The sequence below is a fragment of the Scyliorhinus torazame genome, chromosome 18, assembly GCF_047496885.1.
Source record: "Scyliorhinus torazame isolate Kashiwa2021f chromosome 18, sScyTor2.1, whole genome shotgun sequence".
NCBI classification, from domain to species: Eukaryota; Metazoa; Chordata; class Chondrichthyes; order Carcharhiniformes; family Scyliorhinidae; genus Scyliorhinus; species Scyliorhinus torazame.
The window spans coordinates 8,766,069-8,774,910 of NC_092724.1; positions in this window are offsets into that span (position 1 = coordinate 8,766,069).

Here is an 8,842-nt window from a genome sequence, read left to right on the forward strand (position 1 = left end):
CTAACCACTGTGCCATGTGCCGCTCCCAGGAGGGTTTTCCTGACAATCGGCAATGGTTTCGTGGTCATCATTAGACTTTTTATTGAATTCAAATTCCATCACCGTCCATGGCAAGGTTTGCACCCGGGTCCCCAGAGCATTACCCTGGGTGTGTGGATTACCAGTCCAGTGACAATACCACTGCGCTACCGCCTCCCCATAGCAACTGTCGATGTTTGCACTAAGTAACATGCACCCTGAATATACCAGATTCTATCCTTGATCTGTGTTGAGTTAGTTGATGTTGGATGGTAAAGGGTGTGCACCAGCTGGCCTCGCTACCCTTGAGTTGCACAGAGAAGATTCAACTTGGATTTCTGCCCTCATTGCTATCGAGTGACCCTCTTCTGGAGTGGACAGGATTAAGTGGACATAAATTATCTTGTTCATAGCAATGAGACTGAGAATCACAACTGGCTCAGTTGGCAACACTCTTGCCCCCTAAGTCAGTATGTTGTGGGTTCAAATCCCACTCCAGTGACCATATTATAAAAATCTAGCTAACGTTCAGTGGAGTGCTGCCCATGAATGGTGCTGTCCTTCAGATGAGGTGTCAAATCAAGCCCCTGCCTGGTCTTCCTAGTTGGATGTAAAAGATCGCATGGCACTATTCAGGATCCCCACAGGATGATGACACCTTCAACACTCAGCTCTTGTTGTTTAGTGAGGAAGGACTTCATGTCACCCGTGGGGTGTCCCTGGATTCCCTCACTGAGGATCCTATGGCACAATTTTGCCAGTGTGAGGTCCTGGGTCCACACTTGAATCTGCTTCATGGATACTGGCAAAGTATCCAGGCAGTTCAAGGCCACGATGACTTCTTCCAATGCCAGGAGAGGAGCCAAGCTTGTGGGCAGTGGGAGGCGGCTCAGGGCAGTTGGCAATGTGTGTTCTTGGGCGGTGCTCGAGAAGATATTCATAAGCCGCTAAAAATAATGCAGCGTCGGATCCGAACTGAGGCAATGGGGGGAATCATTTTATCCTCCTTGAAAAGGTCCTACAGGGGTTTATGACCTGTTATGAAATTAAATGAAATGAAAATCGCTTATTGTCACGAGTAGGCTTCAATGAAGTTACTGTGAAAAGCCCCTAGTCGCCACATTCCGGCGCCTGTTCGGGGAGGCTGGTACGGGAATTGAACCGTGCTGCTGGCCTGCCTTGGCCTGCTTTAAAAGCCAGCGATTTAGCCCAGTGTGGATTGTGAAATGTCAGCCGTAGACATATGGGTGAAATTTTTTCACCCTAAAAATAACAGTCAACCCTTCCTTGGAAAAGACAGCCCCTCCTCCAAATGGAGGGGCATCACATATCCTCCACTGAGTGTAGGCATTTTCTATCGAGACGGTATGCTAGGTAGATCAATTTGCCTAACTGAAACACATTTTCCTCTTTTGGGACGGACACCTTGATCAGAAAACCATTTCAAAACCTCCTCCAGGTTTGCAAGAGGCTCTTTTTCCATGGCTCCTGTGATTAGTGCATCATCTCAGTATACTGCCACCTTAGGAAGCCCTTGGAAAATGATCTCCATCACACGCTGAATAATGACGCATGCTGGCAAGAGTCTGAAAGGCAGGTGTACATACTCGGATAAACCCTTATGGGTGTTAATTGTCATGTGCTTCCTGGATTATTGGGAACAGCCGGCCCGGGTCCGGGGGCTACATTTAAAGGTCCCGCTAACGAGCGCCATCTGGATGGATCTCTGCCCCCTCACCACAGGAACTTGTCTTCTATGAAGCCCACAGGGAGATCAATCAGCGATTCCCCATGGTCCTCATGAGGGTAATCACTGTTACGTTTGTGAAAGTTCACCATCTGATTTTCCTTAAAGGTAGTTGTAAGGATGCACTTTCACAGACTTCATTAATGAACACAAGAAGGATTTATTAATAAGAATTGTTCAGCAGCCTGTGATAATCCAGATGACACGAGCAGGAAGATCATGTAGATGCTGTAATATTGGGCACTGGCTGGGGCGATCACGTAGGCTCTCCACAGGATAATGTTGTCATCCACACTTAGTTCCTGCCATTTTGCGAGGAAGTGTTTTAAGTTCTCTGTGGGGCATCCTTGTCGTCTGTCACTTAGGGTGACGTGGGGCAGCTTTGCCTGTTAACGGTCCTTTTCGGTCCAAGTTTGGATCTGTGTGGCGGTTGCCGGCAGGGTATCTATGAAATTTAAAGTCATAATAACTTTGTCCATCACTGGTGCTGGAGGCAGGCTTGTGGACAGCGGTACGCAATATGGGCATCTGCTATTTGCTTTCCTGGGCAATGCTCAAAGTATACTTATACGCTGCCAATAATAGTGCCCAGCGTTAGGTCCGAGTCGAGGCGATGGGGCAGATCGCCTTTTCTTCTTTAACGATGCCCAATAAAGGTTTATGGTCTGTGATGATAACCTGTGCATATCTCCTCTCTGCATCAGCCAGGGCCCTGGGTGGGATTGGCCGCTCGGTGCCATCCTCCCATCGGTCTGATTAGTAAGTTTGCAGACGACACAAAGGTTGGTGGAATTGCGGATAGCGATGAGGACTGTCAGAGGATACAGCAGGATTTAGATTATTTGGAGACTTGGGCGGAGAGATGGCAGATGGAGTTTAATCCGGACAAATGTGAGGTAATGCATTTTGGAAGGTCTAATGCAGGTAGGGAATATACAGTGAATGGTCGAACCCTCAAGAGTATTGAAAGTCAGAGAGATCTAGGTGTACAGGTCCACAGGTCACTGAAAGGGGCAACACAGGTGGAGAAGGTAGTCAAGAAGGCATACGGCATGCTTGCCTTCATTGGCCGGGGCCTTGAGTATAAGAATTGGCAAGTCATGTTGCAGCTGTATAGAACCTTAGTTAGGCCACACTTGGAGTATAGTGTTCAATTCTGGTCGCCACACTACCAGAAGGATGTGGAGGCTTTAGAGAGGGTGCAGAAGAGATTTACCAGGATGTTGCTTGGTATGGAGGGCACTAGCTATGAGGAGCGGACGAATAAACTCGGTTTGTTCTCACTGGAACAACGGAGGTTGAGGGGCGACCTGATAGAGGTCTACAAAACTATAAGGGGCATAGACAGAGTGGATAGTCAGAGGATTTTCCCCAGGGTAGAGGGGTCAATTACTAGGGGGCATAGGTTTAAGGTGCGAGGCGCAAGGTTTGGAGGAGATGTACAAGGCAAGTTTTTTACACAGAGGGTAGTGGGTGCCTGGAACTCACTGCCGGAGGAGGTGGTGGAAGCTGGGACGATAGTGACATTTAAGAGGCATCTTGACAAATACATGAATAGGATGGGAATAGAGGGATACGGACCCAGGAAGATTTTAGTTTAGACGTGCAGCATGGTCGGCATGGGCTTGGAGGGCCAAAGGGCCTGTTCCTGTGCTGTACTTTTCTTTGTTCTTTGTTCTTTGAGATAGTACTGCTCCTCCTCCACAAGGAGAGGCATCGCACATTAATGTGAGTGGTCTTAATGAGCCAATATGTCAAAAGACAGCAGTTGCTTCTACACCCTCACAAAAGTTTCTTCTCATGATGTTTGCCATGACCATTTCTGATTCTTTATTAACTGTGTGCGCAGGGATGCCAGCAAGGTGGCTAGATAAGGTATAAACGTCCCGTTATAATTTATGAAACCTTGGAATGACTTTAGTTCCATTGTGTTTCTTGGTGGCGGTGCTCCTTTTATGTTCTTTACGTTGTCTCCTACGGGGTGTAGGCCATCCTTGTCGACACGGTACCAGAGGTACGTTACCTCACTTGCCTGAAACACACATTTTTCTCTTTTAAGGTCACCTGGGACAGAGAATCAACATAAGGCTTCCTCCAAATTTTCTCAGTGGCTACTGAGATTAATACGTCATCTAGGTATATAGCCACGCTGACAATCGTTGAAGGATGTTTTCCATCACCCTCTGGAAAATTGCACACGCTGCTGATACTCGGTAGCACAGTGGTTAGCACGGTGGATTCACCGCACCAGGGTCCCTGGTTCGATTCCCGGCTGGATCACTGTCTCTGCTGAGTCTGCACGTTCTCCCCGTGTCTGCAGGGGATTCCTCCGGGTGTTCCGGTTTCCTCCCACTAGTTTAGAAAGATGTGCTTGTTAGGTGAATTGGACATTCTAAAATCTCAATCTGTGTACCCGAATCTGGCGACGAGGGGATTTTCACAGTAACTTCATTGCAGTGTTAATGTAAGCCTACCTGTGACAATAAAGATTATTATTATTAAGAAAGGTAGGCGAGTATATTCATATATACCCTTGTGGGGATCAATAGTGACGTGGTTCTTGTAGACATGTTGGGTTCCCAAATCACAGACAACAAGGACTTATAACGAAGAGGAGTTCATTCACGAGCCCAGCAGCTCCTTCAACACTTGTGCTCGGCCCGTGGTCTGTGGATAACTCCCGCACTCCCTACACCTGACCTCTCTTGTAGCCATGCCATCGCGTTATCACGTGACCACTCGGTCCACACCGTAATAACCCAATGTGCTCTTTGGATGATACCGAGAGACCACGAGGGAAAACAAACATAAAATTAAAGCAAAATACTGTGGATGCTGGAAATCTGAAATAAAAACAGAGAACGCTGCATAAACTCAGCAGGTCTGGCAGCTTCTGCAGAGAGAGAAGCAGAGTTAACGTTTCGCCCTTCCATAGAACTGCAGAACCTCCTCTGGGAAAGTCATATGGACTCAAAACGTTAACTCTGATGTTGCCGGAACTGCTGAGTCTATGCAATGCTTTCTGATTCTATTAAAGGTAAAATGAATCTATTTCTGACACCACAACGTCTTCAGCTGAAAGTGCCTCTTCGCTTTTCAGGCACTAAAGCATCCTGCCATGACTTTCTGTTTTAACTTCACAGATGTATGGTTCAGCTGCTCATACTAGCTATCAAAATGCTCCCCTCGAACACGCTCCAAAATCTGTCCTTGGTCTAATTAGAAGTTACTGGATTGCAATAGGGGCGGGTGGAATGCTGACAAATATTCTCTCACTCCAAACCAGTTGCACCGGCGAAATGGCTCTGTACAATGAATGTACAAACAGGGGCACAGACTAACGTGTAAAAAGGACAACTTGGAGCAGAGATTGAAACTCAAGAGTGGTTTCGCAGGATAGGGTAGCGGAGGTGAAAACATTAGATTCATTCAAGATACCATTAGCTGAGGTGGTGAGAAGCATTTTCCTTTATGGATCGTTGAGTTTTGAGAAGCCAAATGATATGCGCCTTCTGTATTCATTTTACGACTTTATGAACAGGAGCAAGTGAACTGCTGCTATCTCGTTTTCCTCTCCTCACAGTAACACAGCATGAGCTGAACATGTAACTCGGAGAAGAATATTACTTAAAAAACGTAGCTGAAAACTCAGTCTAACTTTGAATGTCTGCCTGAGGCTTATCTTGACTTGGTCTCCCATGAGCTCTCGGTGTATATCCAAGGTATTATATTGCTGATTGAAATGTCTTAATTATCAATCTTGTTGTAGAAGATAAATGTGCAGCACACTGTGGAGTATTAGTGTTTTCTTAATGATTGGAGTGGATTTGATTTATTGTCATGTGTATCGAGGTACAGTGAAAAGTATTGTTCGCCGTACAGACCAGACAGATCATTCCATACATGAAAAAACATAGGACATACATGAATACACAACGTAAATACATAGGCACAGGCATCGGGTGAGCTTACAGAGTGTATGCATACTCAGTAGAGAAGATGTGTGACGAGATCAGTTCAGTCCATTTAGGAATCTGGTAACAGCGGAGAAGAAGCTGTTTTTGAGTCTGTTCGTGCGTGTTCTCAGACTTTTGTATCTCCTGCCCAATGGAAGAAGTTGGAAGAGTGAGTAAGCCGGGTGGGAGGGGTCTTTGATTAGGCTGCCCGCTTTCCCCAGGCAGCGGGAGTTGTAGACAGAGTCAATGGATGGGAGGCAGGTTTGTGTGATGGACTGGCTGTGTTCACGACTCTGAAGTTTCTTAGGGCCTTGGGCCGAGCAGTTGCCATACCAGGCTGTGATTCGGCCAGATAGGATGCTTTCTATGGTGCATCTGTAAAGGTTGGTAAGAATCAATGAGGGCATGCCGAATTTCCTTAGTTTCCTGAGGAGGTATAGGCTCTGTTGTGCTTTCTTGGTCGTAGTGTTGTCGTGGGTGGACCTGGGAAGATTGTTGGTTATACACCTGGTGCACATCTAGGAATTTGAAGCTTTCAACCACATCCACCTCGGCACCATTGATGCAGACGGGGGGGGGACACACTTTGCTTCCTGAAGTCGGTGACCAGCTCCTCAGCTTTGCTCACGTTGAGGGAGAGATTTTTGTTGTTATGTTGGAAGAATCTTTTTAAAAATAATTTCGTGGGACCTGGGCAAGCATTTGTTGCCATTCGTTTTTCTGTTAAAGTGATTATATTGAAGATTTTTAAGCTATACAAGACAAAGGCAATTTTGAACATACATTGGGAATATAACAGGAGTGAAATAATAGACTAATAATACTACTACAGAGTAAAACAATAAAACCGTAAAGAACAAAAAGAAAAGGAGAATTGTACGTACATCATTATGTTTAGCTATTTACATCGGTTGCGGTTTCTTGCTTTGCGTTCTCCAGCAGGTGTTTATTCCCGACCGGGACCCCCCTTCTTCTCCCCCTACCCTTTCTTCCCGACCCCCCTTCCCCTCCTGGTTGTCGAGCGTGCCCTCTTTCCTCTTCAGCTCCTGTTATGTTCTTGTGTGATCGGCATGACGCCGTGTATGTTGTTGTTCGCTTGCTGATCTTGGTTGAGTTCTATGTTTCATTGTTCCCTCCCCACCCTCCCCCTACTCCTTTCGTAGGGGCTGGTTTAGCACAGGGCTAAAGAGCTGGCTTTTAAAGCCAGACCAAGGTTAAAGCAGCACGGTTCAATTCCCGTGCCAGCCTCCCTGAACAGGCGCCGGAATGTGGCGACTAGGGGCTTTTCACTTCATTTGAAGCCTACTTGTGACAATAAGCAATTTTCATTTCTTTTCATCTCATACGTTATTGTGTTGTGGCTTTCAGCTCCTCTGCTTTACTGGCTGTTGGCTGCAAACAGCTTTTGGAACCTGAGCGAATGGCCCCCACGCTTTGTGGAAGCCTTCTTCCGACCACCAGATGGGGAATTTGATTTTCTCCATCTGGAGCAATTCCGGCAGGTCGGACAGCCAGTCTGCAGCTTTGGGTGGTGCTACTGACCACCAGCTGAGCAGGATTCTCCGGTGGGCGTTAAGGGAGGCAAAGGCAAAGGCGTCTGCCCTCCTCGCCATGAAGAGATCTGGCTGTTCATACCCCGAAGACTGCCACTCTTTGGCAAGGCTCCACCTTCATCCCCACCACCTTGGACATTGCCTCAAATAAGGCTGTCCAAAACGCAACATGTCTGGAGCAAGACCAGAACATGTGGGCGTGGTTGGCCGGGCCTCCTTGGCACCGTTCACATTTGTCCTCCACCTCCGGGAAGAGCTTGCTCAATCGGGTTCCAGTTAAGTGAACTTTCAGCTGCATTAGGCCTTGCGCAAGTGGAGGTGGAGTTGACCTTGCTCAGTGCTTTGTTCCAGAGTCCCTATCCTATTTCAAACCCCAGGTCCTCCTCCCACATTTTTCTTGACTCATCCAGTTGTGTTTGCCCTCCCCAGTCGTCACCCATACAGGTCACCACAATTCTCCTTCCCTAAGATATCTGCGTCCAGTAGGTCCTCTAACAACGACTGTTGCGGTGGTCTTGGGTATGTCCTTGCTTCCTACGTAAGATGTTTTTGACCTGCATGCATCTTAGTTAGTTCCCCTCTGTCAGCTGGAACTTCTCTGTTAGTTCCTCGAGTGTTTTCAGTCTGTTATCAGTGTAGAAGTCCCAAACAGTCAACGTCCCTCCACCCTGTTTCCACCTTTTGAAGGTGGCATCCATTGTCACGAGCGTGAACCTGTGGTTTATTGCAGATGGAGGCCTTAATGGACATTTTGGTTAGCCCTAAGTGCTGTTGCAGTTGGTTCCACGACCGGAGTGTTGCTATCATCACTGGGCTTGTTGAGTATTTATTCGATGAGGATGGAAGTGCTGTGATTCTTTTTTTAAAAAAATATATATTTATTAAAGTTTTCTAACAACACAATTTCTTCCCCTTACAAACAATAACCCCCCTTCCCCCCCGTAACAAAATAACAAGAAATCGCACTGAGCAAGATATATACATGGCAAAATGGTATATTTACATAGCTTTATACACTGGCTCTGTCCCGCACGTGCCAGTTTCCCCCACCCTTCATGTTATCTCTTGCTCATCCATCCCCCCAAGCAATCCCCCATCCCCCCCCCTCTCCCCCCCCCTCCCAAGATCCCCCCCCCCCAGGGTTACTGCTGCTGCTGACTGACCTTCCTCTAACGCTCTGCGAGATAGTCTCGGAACGGTTGCCACCGCCTGTAGAACCCCTGCGCAGACCCTCTCAAGGCAAACTTAATCCTCTCCAGCTTTATGAACCCAGCCATGTCGTTTATCCAGGCCTCCACGCTAGGGGGCTTTGCCTCCTTCCACATTAGCAAGATCCTTCGCCGGGCTACTAGGGACGCAAAGGTCAGAATGCCGGCCTCTTTCGCCTCCTGCACTCCCGGTTCGTCCACTACTCCGAATATTGCGAGCCCCCAGCTTGGCTTGACCCGGACTTTCACCACCTGAGATATTGCTCCCGCCACTCCTCTCCAGAACCCCTCCAGTGCCGGGCATGACCAAAACATATGGACATGGTTCGCCGGCTCCCTGAGCACCTTCCACATCTGTCC